The sequence below is a fragment of the Ornithodoros turicata genome, chromosome 1, assembly GCF_037126465.1.
Source record: "Ornithodoros turicata isolate Travis chromosome 1, ASM3712646v1, whole genome shotgun sequence".
In the NCBI taxonomy this organism is placed as follows: domain Eukaryota; kingdom Metazoa; phylum Arthropoda; class Arachnida; order Ixodida; family Argasidae; genus Ornithodoros; species Ornithodoros turicata.
Genome location: NC_088201.1, coordinates 48,271,291 through 48,285,352, shown reverse-complemented (window position 1 = coordinate 48,285,352; position 14,062 = coordinate 48,271,291). Strand labels below are relative to the sequence as shown.

Here is a 14,062-nt window from a genome sequence, read left to right as displayed (position 1 = left end):
CACAACATGGACTTCAGACGTTTGGTGTTGCATGGTGTTCTACTCGACCGCATTCGCACGGCGCATATGGTGTTTTCTTGCAGTTTTCATATACAAGGTGTCCCAATACAGGGTGTTTCACGAGCGCTACGCAAACACAGCGATGACAGGAAACCGGATGATAACCCTACGCTACTTGTGTAAGAAACAGGTGCTGCTAATTATGTAGCACCTGTTTCTTACTCAAGGAACAGAAAAAGTAGCACCAGTTTTCTTTTGTTCGCCTATTTATAAAGTGCTAGTGAAAGCTTAATTATGAACACACTGTATGTACCACGGTTTAAAAATGATCACGCGGATGAAACTAGTAGTACACTAAAACACCCATTAGGGCTTGTTCGTAGATTTCTTTCACTATAAAAGCGCTAAAAGAGACGAACACAGACGACAGTCTCTTCTAGTGCTCTGTATGTTGTGTCGTCTGTGTTCGCCTCTTTTAGCGCTTTTATAGTCAAGGAAACTAGTAGTTATGTATCGTTGTCCGCAGTATTAGTTTCCCTCTCGTTGGTGGTAGCCAAGGTCGTTCTGAAGGCTAGGAGGTGGTGGGTTCGAGACCTACCACCGGCTGTGCTGTCTGAGGCTTTCCCTGGGTTTTCCGAAGACTTTCCAGTCGAATGTCTGCGCAGTTCCCCGAAGTCTGCCCAGGACGCATAATAAGCCCCCCCCCCCCCCTGTCTCCCACTCCTTCCCGCTGTCTTCTCTCCCTCTGTCCACATCTGTACGCCGCTCATAGCCACAGTTGCTTCGTGGCGCTAACATGTAATTAAAGTATTAGATTCCTTGTGTCAAGTTAATTAGATTAGACAGCTTGCCTAACGTTTAAACTATTGATTTAAGTGCCCAAGTGTCATTTGGAAAAGTTGTAGAGAAAGACCCAGCCGAGGGGCAAAGCACGCTTTGTGCGGATGTCTTTTCGGCGTAAAAAGAAGGCACGCGAAGTTTATGGGGTTTCTTCACGTGACGTCATCCGCAGGTGACCGCCACTGTCGCTAGCAGGCAGATGTGCTGCTATCGGTGCTATATGGTATATAATAGTCATCCAACAAGCATATGGCAGCGAACGAATGCGGGAACATAACCTCGAGGGACCTACAGTATGGCAGCGAGGTGACGTCAGTGAATAAACCCTATAATACATCACGTGAGAGCACGCTCTGCAAGCGCGTTTTCACGTCGTATTTTTACATATTTCGCGGGCTTTCTTTTCAGGAAAACACACACCCAAAGCGTGCATTGTTCCAAAAACCTCGGTCGGTCTTTCCCAAGACACGAGGGCCTTTAATACTATAATTTAAATACTGTTCTAATTAATTACATCCAATGTGAAGAATACTGGCGACTAGGACGCGACTGCTAGCAACAGAATTGGTTTCATTCGCGTTGAGCTCTTCGTCGCAATCGTGCACATCTCACTCTCGTGCTGGAGACTTGGAAGTGGTGGGTTCGAATCCTACCTCCGACTGTGCTGTCTAAGGTTTTCCCTGGGTTTTCCGAAGCCTTTCCAGACGAATGTTGTCACCGTTCCTCCTGAAGTCGGCCCAGGATGGCATAGGTGCCAACCCCACTCTCCTCTCTCCCTGTGTCCACATCTGTGTACCGCCATAGCCACAGTTGCTTCAGAGAATAAAAAAAAAAGTTTCTGAATTTAGCATGCTTTAGGACCTCATTTTGACAACTTCAGTCACTGTTCACAATCAGACATGGACAAGAAATGTATTTGGCCGTCTGTCTGGTTTTCCCTTTGTTTTCCGAATGACTTTCCAGACGAATGTCGGTACAGTTCCTACTGAAGTCTGCCCAGGACCCATACTACCTCCTTTTCCTCTCTCCATCTGTCCCCATCTGTACGCCGCTCATAGTCACAGTTGCTTCGCGGCGTTGACACGGAATAAAAAAAAAAGGTGTACATCAGAGCAAACCTGGAACGCGTTTAAACGTAACAAACCTGAAATCCCGCGATCAGCCTAACTAGAGAGAAAGGCCTCGGGTTGGGATCCGCCATTACTTCGGCTGCTCCTTGCCTGAAACGTTTCCTTCTAGTAATACCACTTCCAATTGAGTATTTTCTTTCCTCTTTACTTGGAAGCGATGTACGACCTCCGCGAAATAACCTGTACCCGACAACCAGGAGCGTTTCGCTCGTTTTCCCTGCACTGCTCCAGTTTAACGTGGAACGTTTCAGCCGACAGACTTTGGTTGCTGGTATCGAGATATTTGGGATTTCAATAATCTCTCGGCGTCTCGCTTCCGCGTGGCTTATCTGTGTTTGGCAAGTTAGCCACCTCGTTATCATTCGCCTCATTTCACGTAAGCCTTCGCGGTTTTCATCCTCCCTTTATTTTGATATTTATCCTTCCTTCTTTCTTTATTTGCATATTCTGCGCGAGGCTATATAGTCCAGAGAAAGACCGGTCGCAGTTCGTGTGGGGAGAGGCTCCCTCCAGGCAACGTGAAAAAAATTCTGCAGAAAGAGGTGGTGAAGGAGAAAATTTGTCTAGTCAAACCTCGATGCGAATAACGAAACGCCATACAACGAAATTCGCGGTGCAGCGAAATAATTTGTATTCCATGCCACAACTGGCTGACATATTTCGTCGGGCTCGATACGATGGTAAATATTCGGTATAATAGACCGTGGTATAACGAAAGAAATCGTGTTCCTCGCGGGTTTCGTTATGCAGGGTGTTTGCTCTAACGTGTCCAGAAATTTGATTTAAAGCGAGCGATAAAAGAGAAACGAGCGCTACTTTTCAGCTACTTGACTAAAAAAACAGGTGCTACTAGTGAAGCAGTGCCTGTTGAAAGCTTTAGGGAATAGCAAGCCCACACTTGGCTAACCTTTCCCTTCTCTTTTTTCTTACTTTGCATTAAACATACCCCCCTCCCCCCCTGTGCCTGTTTCTTACTCAAGTAGCAGAAAAGTACCACTTGCTTTTCTTTTATCGCTCGCTTTAAATATAATTTCTGGACACGTTAGAGCAAACACCCTGTATATGGTTCGCTTGACACCTGTATCTGCTGAGTGTCTTTTTTTTTGGGGGGGGAGGGGGGAGTGGCGTTTCTGCTCTATTTTTAGGTATTTTGGCCCCTTTGGCGGATATTTTTTAGGTAATTTTAAGATATTCGGGGGAGTGGGGAGGGGGGCTGAGAAAATCCCTAGTCGGTGACACCGCAACAACTATGACATTATACCAAAGAAGGCGCCCATCAGCTTGTGACCCCGTGACGCACTATCCTCGAGAGGCGAGAACCCTCCAGCCGCTTTTTGAAATGTCCTCTGCTTTTTTCTTTCTTCTGCGATTTTTTTTTGCCGAATGTCAACACATGGCTCCACCAGCACCTCCTAGATAGCAGAAGACCTGCGCCTTTCGTCACGCACGGCGGCCTGCGTTAGCTTTGTGAGCTGCTTGTTCGCTCTTTCATTGTCGTCATAGCAGCATCCACAGCAGGCCTTCCTATGTGACGCTGTGTCACGTGGGCGCAGGCCTTCTACTATCTGGGAGGTGTTGGCTCCACACACGTCCTTGCAGGTATGCGCACGTTACGGTACAGGACCTTTCGGTACAGGACCTTTCGGTGCAAGGACGTTTCGCTAGGGCTGTCTACACGTTGTCACGTCGCTTCCGTGGTAGTGATAAATTGATGAGATGCTATCACCTCTTCGGACGCTTCGGTACAAGTTGCCGGCAACATTCAGACCTACTATGCTTGTCGAGGTTTTTGTACCACTGTTACAGTTCGCGTTTTCTTGGAGGACTCGCTGCATGCTGCGGTCACGGACTGGCGAAAGTGTGCTGGTTCATGAGGGCAGATTAGTTCAATGACATAAAGAGAAAAAAAAAGAGAAGGTGGAAATATCAGCCACTACAAACGGCTTGCTGTTCCCAAGAAAAGGAAAGAAACGAGAAGAAAATGTAGCAAAAGAGAAAAAATACAAATAAGCAGAAAGAAATGCAGCAAGACAGACGAGTTTATTCAGTCAATACACCACACTTTTTCTGTCATTACACAGCAATTTACTTTGCGAGAACATTCATCCGCAAAATGTTTTAGTGTGAGAACTCCGAGACAAAGAAAAATCAGCAGGTAAATATATGAGGGTGGTTCCATAAGTTTCCGGCCCGACCAACTTTTAATAGTCATAGAGACGAAACAAGTGTATCACTTTTCGACATAGTCACCCTTAACTTCGATGCACTTTTGACACCTTTCAACCAGCATTCTTATACCCTTGAAAAAATAGTCCGAAGTTTTGTCCGAAAATGCTGGAAAACTGCCTCTTGCACCTCACTATCGTTTTGAAATCTCCGTCCTCTAAGATCCCTCTTCAAGTTTGAGAACAGGAAGTAGTCACTCGGTGCCAAGTCTGGACTGTAGGGTGAGTGGTGGATTTCTTCGAAGCCGCACTCCTTCAGTGCAGCCTTGGCAACAGAAGCCGTGTGGACAGGGGCATTGTCCTGGAGCAACCGGACACCTCGACTCAACCTGCCGCGCCTCTTTTCCTTGATGGCGTCTCGCAGTCGGTGCAGGAGTGAAACATAATAAGTCGCATTCACTGTGGTGTTCCTCTCTTTGAAGCCGATGAGGAGGATCCCGTGAAAATCCCAAAATATTGTTGCCATGATCTTCTTTGCGGATTGTGTGACCTTGGCTTTTCTTGGGGGTGCTTCTCCTGGTTTGCGCCATTCCATCGACTCCTTTTTCGAAAGGGGATCATAGTAGAGCACCATAGTCTCATCCCCTGTGACAATTGACTTCAATATTTCTTCTTCGTTCTCTTGACAGAGCTCCAAAAACTCTTTGGCACAGACGACGCGCTGTTGCTTTTGAACTGACGAGAGAAGTCGTGGCACCCATCTCGCACTGACCTTTTTCATGTGAAGGCCCTCGCCGATGATGCGAAAAACGGTTGTTTTGGAAAGCCCAGCCTTTCTGAGATTTCCTTCACCTTCAGACGCCTGTCGCTCAGCACTTCCTCCTCGACAAGAGAAAAATTTTCTTGTGTCACCACTTCCACTGGACGACCATCGCGTGGATCATCTTCAGTGGACTCTCGCCCCAGTCGAAACTGCTTTGCCCAGTCTTTTACCGTTGTGTACGACGGAGAGGCTTCCCTGTACACGTTGTCCAGTCGCGCTTTAATTTCCTTAGGCGAAAGTCCCTGTTTTGTAAAGAATTTTATCACAGCACGGTACTCGATGTTTTCCATTTTAACTGAAGAGTGTACCCTGGCTGTTTGAAATGCCGCTCTCCAACCAACAAAAGCATGGAGAGGGTTGAGGGTGGTGCTCCGGCCCTTCAACAGATGGCGCCACGCGTCCTTAATCGCATTTTCAAATTCGCGCGCATTTTCTACCTCGGGCCGGAAACTTATGGAACCACCCTCGTACGTGTAATGTGCCACCATTCTACCCAGGCAGACAGCTCGTCTACCCAACGTAGAGCGGACAATTCATGAACACTGAACATTCAAGTGGACAATCTCATTATTTATCTTCCGCGCTATATCACATGGTTTTAACAAATCAGATTCGAAAACAACGTGAGCGGGGCCACGGTCAAAATTTTTTTATATGAATAATTTAAACCTCACGCCGGCGTTGAAGATTTCGAGGAAAGGGTGTGGACCTAAAAAAAGGATCGCCTGTTTCTGAAATTTTATTTTTTTGTCACATCAAAATCTATTATCTCTCTTAACGCGAACTGTCTGCTGTACCCGGTCATCGCCGTTGTTCCGCGCTGCCTTCTGCGTAAGCTGCGCAACCGGAGCAGACGACACGGCACGCAATGTACGACGTTCGTGATGTTCGCAGGCTTTTCGCGCACACGCGAGGGTCCGGTTTCTGAAAGTACTCGTTCCGCGAAAGAGGGGGAAAAAGTCCGGGCTTACAAACCTCCATCTCCCGTGACATCTCAGACACGCGCGCGTGTAAAAGGATGTCGATAAAATTTAGTCGGCTGTTGAGAGCGGGCGTGTCATGATCCTCTGGTAAGGAGAGGGTTACGTAAGAATAAGGACGATCGCGGTTTCGATACATGCGAAGAGATCCTCCAGGCTGATGTGCGAAGAGATCTGAAAGCGATATGTGAAATTTGAATCGTGCAGTTCGTTTCGAGTCCCAAGCCCATTTTGCGATCGTCTTTTCCCTCTCCGCCATTTTGTCAGCCTGACCCTGTTGGTAAACAAAGACTTTTCAACGAGGAATCCGCGACCCGTTTTGCACACTGGCCGTTCATTGGGTGTCGCTGACTGAAGGTCGCGATCACGTGACACCTTTGTCCCATTCTAAGGCTACGTCGAAATGGGCCTTCGACCATTGCCCGTCGGTGAAACGACCCTGCTTGGTTTGCCGAAAAGCCCCCGAAAAATGTGGGGTATGTAAAAATTGAGAATGGAGAAAATGCTCCTTCCTTCTCATTTGTAACCAGTATGTTCCCGACGTAGTGCATAATCTCGGATAAAGCGCCAAAGGAGCTAGGGGTGACCAGCTTCTATGCTTGAAAGGCTGGGATTTGGAGGGAGGGGGCAATTCCTGGTCGTCTAATAATAAATCGTCGTTTAGTGGTTCAAGAATTCCGCTTTATTTCTTTTTGTCCAAATTCGACATCGGCATAGTGCTTTTCGAGCATTGAATACCTCGAATTGTCTTTCGAAGCCAAAGGCCTGAGGCTGGGGAACGTTGGCATTTCGAACAGAATCTGTTTTTCAACTTTGTCTTTATTATGCACAAAATTGAACCTTTCGAATTTCAGTCAAGGAAGTGCAACTTATCGCATATCCAAGCAAACTTTGTTCCTGTTTTTATCTTTTCCCTATGGAAACTGCTAGGATAAGTCCGGCCGGTAAACCCCTAAAACGTCCCGGGGCGGTGCGTTCAAGCGTGCATATCGCTGTGGCGGTTTTTGTCTTCCGTTCCTCCAGCTGAAAATGGTTCTCTGGTGAATGCAAGGATTACCACGTTGCATCATGTACCGGAGGATAATTCGGGCGACACGGCGTACTGCCTCAGATTGCCGTTTACTGAAGAGGTCTGCAGGAAATGGTGGCTGCAGCAGCATTGTGATTTCAGGCGACCGAGTGGAGGGTGCCCCTCGTAGTCCTGCGCAATGCAACCAATTTTGAAACAATAGTCGTCTCGTATTTGCGAGCGGAAAGCGCCCGTCCCTTCCATTGTCTCCTCCTGGGTAAAGCTGCCTAGTTGGGTGTCGACGACGAATTTATCGCAAATGATTCCTGTTCGCCAGCAAAGAGCTGACGGGAACTTCAATGTGCACGTCGATTCCGACGCGCTCTACGAGATACAAAAACCTTAGTGAACGGTAACAAATTCGAAATATGGCACGCCGCGGTGGGACAGCCGATACCTCCCGGAAGAACGGTCCAAGGAAAATATGTTTCCCGGAGAAAGTCTCGGAATAAACTTCCCTTCGAGGAAACATAAATCTCCAGTGCAGTTGTCTTGTGGTGACAGTTTTCGAGCTTCAAGATGACTTCCGCAGGCTAGGACAATTAAATTCAGTAAGTCTCGATCCAGCTATGCAAACGATAGGACGATCACTTCAGGAATGAAGATGTAGAGCCCAGTGATGGCCACTAACTACTTCGACAGTGGTTTAACTATAACTACTAACTACTTTGAGATTGAGTAGTTTAACTAATAGTTCAACTACTTTGCAGGGGAGTAGTTAAAACTACTTCTTTAACTACTGCAATGTAGTTTAACTACATTTATAACTACGTAACGTTGTTCATCAACACCAATTCCTTGTAGTGTTCTTGGACACCTAAATATGAATCACAAGCAATGATAAAGTTTGGCTCAAGCCATTGCTACGATCGCCAAATACAAATCTTGCAGCGAGATTTCACAGCAAATGAGGCTTTACTAGACAAGCTTTACAAGTGAAGATTTAGTATACATGCACGACACAATTGCTCTGCACCTCCGTTCTCATCCAAGAAGTAGCTCAAGGTAAAAGTCGGAAGCACAATCGTGCCGTAAAGCTTGCGGCAAAATCGGAAGTAGTTGGCGCCTTCAGTAACCTAACTACTCTAGTTAACTACTTAAAATAGTAGTTTAACTAGTAGTTGTCACTACATTTCTGCAAGTAGTTGATAACTGCTTTTTAACTACAATCAGGTAGTTTAACTAGTAGTTTAACTACATGTAGTTAACTACTGGCCATCACTGGTAGAGCCTAACCATTATAGATATACGTAAGTAGTCCCTGTCGCCTAGCTTGGGTGTGATGGTACGTGTATTACATCCTTAACTCCAATGTCACGTCAGATCTCTGTGTTGCGTGGAGATACTCGTTGGTTGCGAGGTCTAGGAGATCGTATGGGGGAAAAAGCATGGGAGGGGGACCGCAATCCCGAATGTGTGGATCAATTGCCAAGACGAGCCACTGACGATCATTCACTCTCTTATCGAAGCTTGACATTTAATTCGGGGACGCACCCTGTAAGCGACGGTTCAGCTCCCTGCATTTCCGGAGTGGTGTATCGGCGGCCGAAATCGTCTCATTGACAGCATGCGGATCGTGTCCTGTCTGATAACACTGGTCCACAGGAACTGCTCGGGATGCAGTGAACATTTCTCAGTGTCCCGTGTGCGTTAACAAGAAGAGTGAGGTTTACTAAGTGCTCTTTACTCAGAAAAGACAGAGTTCTGGAAAGTGCAGACCAGAACGCACCCGTTTCCTTCCGAGAAACTGAGGGAACGGCCAATGTCGAGGGCGTTCTCCCACTCCACGCTAAACAGCAATGCCACATGTGGCAAAGAGATAGAAAAATAAAAAAAATAGTTGTCGGACCCTCCCGTAAACTGTCGTAACTTTATACGTATGTACTGACGCATTAGGCCTACTAAACATCCCCTGAACCCTAAAATCTCCGGCTAGCGTAGTCAAAAATATGTAGCTTGCTACTCGAGCTATAAAAGAAAAGAACCTCACTATTCAGGTCGTCTTAACTCACATGCACGAATATTTTAAAACGTAACTGCTCCACATGAATGAGACCGAAGCTTCTTAGTAGTCGTGTAGTGATCAGTATCTTTTCATTGTGTCGAACTGGTAATTAATAATATTAAACCGCTTGAATACTTGAATGAGAAAATAATATTAAGCCGCTTGAATACTTGAATGAGAAAATAATATTAAACCGCTTGAATGAAAAAATACTGGCGACTACGACACACGGCAAGGACGCTAGGTCTAGACTGTGGGGGTCAAATCGAGGACTTAAAACTTGGATGAGGCGGCACGATTGATGCTTCGTCCGTCCAACTGGATTATCAGATTAAAATGAACGAGACAGCACGGTGAAGAACATATCATGTGATGGATGAGATGGTCTGGTCACAGCCAGTTTCGCTATGTAAACCCCTCGTAGGGGATGTCACGTTATCCCACCGTTAAAAATTAAACGTTTAAAACCCCAGATTGTTAAGCTTCAATATGAAGAATGGCGTAGTGTTTTAATAATACATATTACTGACAAACCTCGCAGTATTGCGTGATGCTGACGTCGGTAGAAGTCATTGTCGTGAATAAAAGCGGTCTTTTTCTTTTTTTTTTTTTTTCTTTTTGTGACCGTCAGGGTTAGCATGGCAGCCACATCAGATCAGCAGAAATGGTCAGAATTTGGTTGGTTTAGGTTAGTTTTCCGAGGTTACGTTAGGTCATGGCACGCACGCAACGCTACGCCATAGCGCCGTTTCTGATTTTGAACATATAGGATTTAAAACTGTGGATTTTTAACGGCGGAATTTCGGGGCACTCCCGCTTCGTAAACGGTTCTTTGGAGCCCCTTTTACTGGCGTAATCTCCTTCACAAAACGTTGTGAATCCATTTGCACTATATTCTTGACGTAGACCGAACAGAATCCATGCACAAATCCAGCATTTATAGCTCTATTTGTATCGGGTGCGGGTCTCAGTAAACAGCTCCTGAATGCGATGATTGGAGAAAGCTTGGTAGGGAGCCGATGCCTGTTTGACAGGAATCAGCACGATAACCTGCTTCGAGATCAACTACCTTTCGCGGTTTGCTTTCTCGCAGTCTCTAAACGAGGCGCTTTCATTGAGGTCGTCTGGGATAGAAGTCGAATGCCCGAACGTCGTTACTGGCGTAAGCGACGATTTGTTCAAATTACTGGCATGTGAGTGTAAGGAGAATTAGATGTTGGTGTCCTTTGGTGTTCCGCGTTGTACATCCAGGAGTAAGATTTACATTGATTGAACATTTACGCAGATGTACATTGGAGTAAGATTTGTATACTACGTACAACAAAATGCATGTGTGACCTTGGGCACACGAGCTTTCACTCGAGACTTCTAGGCGCACACCCTACAAAATGCATACGTCGATACGTGTCCACGTTTCCATATGTATATATACAGGGTGTTACCGTATAAAAATCTAACCGTGCCGGTATAACATGTTGTCCACATATAAAGCTCTGAAGGAGATGCAATCTTGGTAAATTTCAAAGTGACTGAGCATCGTAGCGCAAAGTTATAATGCGAAACGTACGAATCCCGTGTTCAAAACAATCAGAATGGCGGCGTTGTGAACGGCTGTTGAAACCATGCTCCCCAGGCGGCGTCCTGACGCACAACATTGAATCGGTTGGGATCACAGTGAGCTGTTCTGCAATGCCAGCCGCTTCAGTGTTGTGCGTCTGGGGAGCAACGCTGCCATTTCGATTGTTTTGAACACTGTCGTACGTTTCGCATTATAATTTTGCGCTACGGTGCTCAGTCACTTTGAAATTGACAATGATTGAATGTCCGTATGAGCTTTATGTGTAGACAACACCTGTGCTCCACCTGCATTGAGAAATTGCCGAGCACGGCGTGCCGGCGCTGGTGGACTTTTATAGGGTAACATCCTGTATATATATATGAGCCGGGAACAGCAAGCACAAGGAAAGTAACAAATAAAGGAGCTGTATAGTAATTACAAATATGTATGTGAGTACAAGGCACGTCAACGTTGCAACAGAGGCTCCACCTTCTTTAGGACAATACGACTCATACTGCGAAACAAACTCTTTCAAAGGTTATAGTCACGATTAGAGCCCTGCACGGCCCGGGCCCCCGACCCGACCCGGCCCGGCCCGCGGGCCGGGTCGGGCTTGTTATCTGCGATGTCCTCCGGACCGAGCCGGACCAGGGCCGACAAAATATGCCAGCACGGCAGGTTTGGCTGGGCCCACGCCGATAAACATGTTTCCGAGAGTCAGGCTCGAACGGGTCAAGCAGCTAATTGCACACAATGGAAGACGATTAGTTCATATCCTCACGTGCATGCGTCATTCCTGTGCATATATTTGCAAAAACAAGCAAAGGACACTGCATTATGCGTATGATTCTGCCCTCTATAACATTCTCAAAGCCACTTCACATTGCTCCTGACTCGTCACGTATTTCACAAACATGTTTGCAAAGCTGGGTGAGATGGGATCGGGAGAAGGAGTTTGTCGACAACCTCTACCTCCACAAAAACTTGATAGTGTAACGACAACGCGCTTGCCCGCCTGCGTTCTGGATTTAATTTGGTCTCGTGCTGTTGTGGTGTTAGACTGACAGTTCTTGTATGTTTGTGGCGGTGTTTTCTCTTATAAATTTACTTATTAATTTGTTTGATACGCGCAAGAAACGCGTACGTCACTGCTCGGAATGCTTGAACCGGGATGTACTCGCTGTATCGCCGGGCCGGGCCGGGCCAAATAAAAACATGAAGGTCCGGGCTCGGGCCATTTTTCGATGCCCCCGGGCCGGGTCGGACCGGGGAATGTCGGGCCGTGCAGGGCTCTAGTCACGATGTCGCAAAGTGGTTAATGATTATCAAGGGTAGTTCTGGAGTCCCCTTTGGTCACAGCCACGAGTGATGTCGCCCTGTATATATGGGCTTCCTCATCTGGAGGATTTGTGTGTAGTCGCATGGGGAACGCGGTGGCACACCTGAAAAAGATTACTGTTAATATTTCTAATCATTGAAACTACACCTAGGACGTGAATGTAATCAGAGATGCCGAAGTTACTCGACTAAAGGAACTCGTTACCAATTAAGGTACTGTGCAAAGAATGTAACTAAGTTCCTAACGAAGTTACAGGTGATGAAAATGAGCTTGAAGTTCCTAAGTTACATTGGAAAAGTAACGAGTTACTTTCTAGTTACTTGCTCTCTCATGTAGACTTTCTAGTTCTTGACCTTTCTATAATTCCGGTTTTGATCTCGCAACAGGTGGGGCAAGGAGTTTTGTGCAAATAGTTTTATTTATACGTTTGATGTGACGAAAGAAGCCTATACCTTTATGCGCACTTTCAGCGAGGCATTTGATTTCGGTAGTAAGGCTCCTGAACGAAGCACAAGGCAGACATCGAAAGTTTAGGTTCCATGAGCTGTCTTGTACGCAAGTCTCGTGGATCCCGCCAGGTTTTGATCTTAGTACACAGCGGCCTCTGTCATTATAAATACACAGCTCGTCGCCATGATGAAATTCATCTAAGTCTCCTAATGTAGGACCAAAACATGCTTTTTTTTTACTTGTACATACTGCAGGCTTGTTAAAGGGACGGTCTCGTACCCCCTGCCGCTCTCATAAAGTGTACCATTCGATTGCCCTTTGTTGAAAATGGAATACTGCGAATTTACACGACAAAACACGCCACAGTTATTAAATAAACGAATTATATTGATAAAGATTGCAGAGCATGTCGCGATCTGTGTTGGCAACAATAAGACCAGCCACGTCGCCCTGCGGGAAAGTCCGTGATAGGATACAGAAATCGTCTGCTTTTGCGCGCGCTAGTGCATCGGCGTGAGCAGACGACTTTCAGAAGTTACTGGGCACCGCGGCAACTCTCGTACATTTTCTTTCAGTTCTCAGGTGAAAAATGCACATTCTAAGAAGTGGCAAGCATGGTGGTTTCGAACAACTATGTTAATCCTCAGAGACAAGTTAAAAGTCGTAGGACAACCCCACCCACAATCACAAATCTGAAGTCGCTGGCCATCGGCGCGCGCTTCCATTACACTCCCTGTTGCACACTGATCATGCTTCGAAATGAAGTGTCGCTGACGACGTACATGGGGAAGGAGTGCGTGTTTATTTAAAAAACGCAATAAATACTCGCGGAAAGAAAAACGTGGCTTAGCTTCCACGTATCCGATTATGCGCTACATTATCGGAGACCCCACAGTCAATGCTCGGACTACATTCTCCGCTCGCGGAGGTATATGTCTGAGTTTCCCCATTTCGAGAGCGAAGGGGATGACTCAACCAAGGTACTTCTACAAGTTAGTTACCATGACAACGACGACGCACCCGCAGGCCGACGTCATTCGTGACGTATGCATGAGAGAAGCGCACGTTTCGTCGTCTGCTATTACGGCACGTTTCGACAAATTCCTCGAAAACGACTTGGTTATTCCGAATGAAACTTTGACGGTTGTATGTGTACAGTACTCGTGAAGCTAGTTTTTGATAAATTTCGGAATCGCCCCGGCTGTACGAGACCGTCCTTTTAAGGCTATGGCAGGAGCAGCAGGCAGGAGAAAATCCGTCGTGGGAAGAGTCTTGTTAGCACCAAGAATTGAATTCCTATATCACATTTACCAAGGTGTTGCATACATGTACCACATTATACCACACTCACTATACCAAATTGCTGGTGGTAATGTGGTGAAATCGTATAATGAATTCCACGTTTACACACACACACACACATAAAGAGAGAGAAGGCTGATGCCGGCCAGTAGGCTGGGCGACATATAGAGAAAGAAAGATGATGTGCGTGGGAAAAAAAAAAAACAATATTTAAACTGAAGGGCACAATATTCAGAAACTGCACACTTCGCAGTGGAGACGGTCCCGCAGAATTCAAGTATAACGAGGAATTTCAATTGATCTGTTTGTTGACAATTAAATGAGGGTACTTCAGCCTTTCAAAAGCTCGTCGCTTACTAAGCGGCATTAAATTTGTAACGTTTACCGCGCAATCACAGGAA

The 14,062-nt window shown here is 46.2% G+C and overlaps 1 protein-coding gene across 3 annotated transcripts in view; it reads left to right on the top strand.

Moving 5' to 3' along the window:
- The window catches only part of LOC135378190 (rhophilin-2-like), a 107,327-nt gene that overhangs the window by 70,110 nt on the left and 23,155 nt on the right, over positions 1–14,062 (top strand). The window lies entirely within an intron of this gene.